We start from the raw sequence: 2,578 nt of genomic DNA, 5'->3' as shown, positions 1-2,578 counted from the left end.
ATTTTTGATGAAAGGTGAGTGACTGTGGCGAGCTTGGCCCATGTGCATGAGCCTACTCCGAGCACGTGACTGCAGGCAGGGCCGGATGGAAATAAAGAGAAGAGAGGCACCTCCTACGATACCTTTGGTGATTGGTGTCCAGGATGTGTCGGTCTCTTTGGTTGCCCCAGGGTGGAGCTACCCCTATTAAGAAACATCAGTTGTGTTTATTTGTTGTTAATTGTCACATGATGTTTTTTTCACTCAATTTCATTTAAATTCCCATTGTCCTTGTCACTATGTATCGTCCTTTTTCTTTTACCGTTTTGTTTTAGGTTCCTTGTGGCCAAATAAAGAAATCATTGTTATTAGAGAATTAATATTGATTGTTATTATTATTATTATTATTATTATCACAAAAGCGGCGAGCTGGTAGAATCGATAGCGCGCGGCCGAATGCTTTGCGGCACTTTTTTTTTCCGTCTCATTACGTTCGGAGTTCAAATGTGGCCAAGGGCAACTTCGTCTTTTATCAACAAAACAAAGGCTAGTTGAACACTGATATCGATATAAACAATTTCTGCCGCCCTTCAAAACTGCGCTGACCTTGTGCCAGAATGAGAAAGAGTTATGTGACAGAAAGAAAGAAAGAAAGAAGGAAAGAAACGAAACGAAACGAAACGAAAGACAGAAAGTAAGGACTAAGAATATGAAACGTCAGAAATTTCTCCCGACGGCATTAAAGCATTCGTTAGAATTTCTCGAAACTCACGAATGACGCCAACATTAGAAAGATTTTAAAAAAACAATGTTTATTTATAGGTTGCGGGTTAAATGTTATAAATCACGAGATTATTATTATTATTATTATTATTATTATTATTATTATAGAAAGGATTGAGGTAACTCCTCCAGAAGATATATAGACAAAATTAAAAGAAGAGTGCCATTGTTATCTAGTGAACGATATTTCGACATCTTGTGTGTCTTCAACGGGTTCAAAAGATAAATTTGTCAATCTTCTGGAGGAGTTACCTCAATCCTTTCTATATTAACCAAAATGAAATAGATTGAACCCGTTGAAGACACACAAGAAGTATCGTTCACTAGATAACAATGGCACTCTTCTTTTAATTTTGACTACTACTACTACTACTACTACTACTACTATTATTATTATTATTATTATTATTATTTATTTATTTATTTATTTATTTTTTTATTTTATTTTTTATTTTTATTTTTTTTAAGGCGGCGAGCTGGCAGAATCGTTAGCATGCTGGACGAAATGCTTAGCGGTGTTTTTTGGCCGTCGCCACGTTGTTCTGAGTTCAAATTCCGCCGGAGTTGACTTTGCCTTTCAGCCTTTTGGGGGCGATAAATTAAGTACCAGTTGCGTTCTGAGGTTGATCTAATCGACTAGTCCCCCTCCCCGCAAATTTCTTATATTCTTCATGTGCCTACATGGGACATTCTGCAACAATGTGAGCCACTGTCTCGTTTTCCACAGATTCTACATTTTTCTGCCACATTCTCCCCATATATATATTTTCCCTCAAGTTGTTTGTTTTTGTCGCTTGGTCCTGGGTTGCTACTATTAGGCTCTCTGTTTCTTTTTTTTAATTGTCCATTTTTAACCAAAGATTTTATTTCAAATACATCTTCAGTTCCTCCCTAAAATTGACCATGCAGAGGTTTCCCTTCAATCTGCCTAACATGCTCTCTTTGTATTCCATTCTTGTCCTTTTCTCCTATTCCTCACTTGATCACCCATTCCTTATTCATTGTCTTTACTAATTTCCCTCTACTGTTCTGTAAATATTCTAGCAGACTTATTCTTTCCATCTGTACACACTCTTCCACGACATTTAAGCGTCTTCCACCCTGGTCTCTTCTCATATACAACCGGTTGATATCAGCTTTCGGATGGTGGGCTCCGTACAATGACAACAACATTCTAGTCTTTCTGTCGAATTCTATATGTCGTTTTTAGTCTAATCATATCTAATTACGGCCACTGCTCTCGCATTTATTGCTTCAATAACATTTTTTTGCATTCAGCTTTGACTGCAATAATGCTTTCACTCTATTAGTAATTTGTTTAATTTCATCATGTTTTATTTCGTCTGCTTCCACTATCTCCTAAATACTTATGTTACGGTCCTTTCTCAGCCGCTTTGATTGTTTACCCATTTGGCAAACAATGAAATTATTGTTATTGCAATTATTATTATTATTATTATTATTTATTGTTATTATTATTATGGTGATGATGGCGGCGAGCTGATAGAATCGTTTGCGCGCCGGACGAAATGTTTAGCGGTATTTCACAATTCGCTACGTTCTGAGTTCAAATTCCGCCGAGGTTGACTTTGCCTTTCATCCTTTCGAGATCGATGAATTAAGTACAACAAACTTACGGCAGCGATGTGCAACGCATGTCGATAGACGAACAACAACAACAACAATAATAATCCTTTGTATTATAGGCACAAGGCCTCACATTCGGGGGAGGGTGATAGTCGATTACCTGGACCCCAGTAGCGGCAAAAAGAATAGTTTACGTGAAGCCTATGAAAGTAACTTTCCGTTTCTTACA

General features: G+C 37.2%; 1 protein-coding gene across 1 annotated transcript in view; it reads right to left on the bottom strand.

The window, feature by feature from the left end:
- The window catches only part of LOC106880032 (chymotrypsin B), a 25,208-nt gene that overhangs the window by 22,126 nt on the left and 504 nt on the right, over positions 1 to 2,578 (bottom strand). The gene's annotated exons all lie outside the window — the stretch shown is intronic.

This window comes from Octopus bimaculoides, chromosome 25, assembly GCF_001194135.2.
Source record: "Octopus bimaculoides isolate UCB-OBI-ISO-001 chromosome 25, ASM119413v2, whole genome shotgun sequence".
NCBI classification, from domain to species: domain Eukaryota; kingdom Metazoa; phylum Mollusca; class Cephalopoda; order Octopoda; family Octopodidae; genus Octopus; species Octopus bimaculoides.
This window is presented reverse-complemented; position numbering and strand designations above follow the sequence as displayed.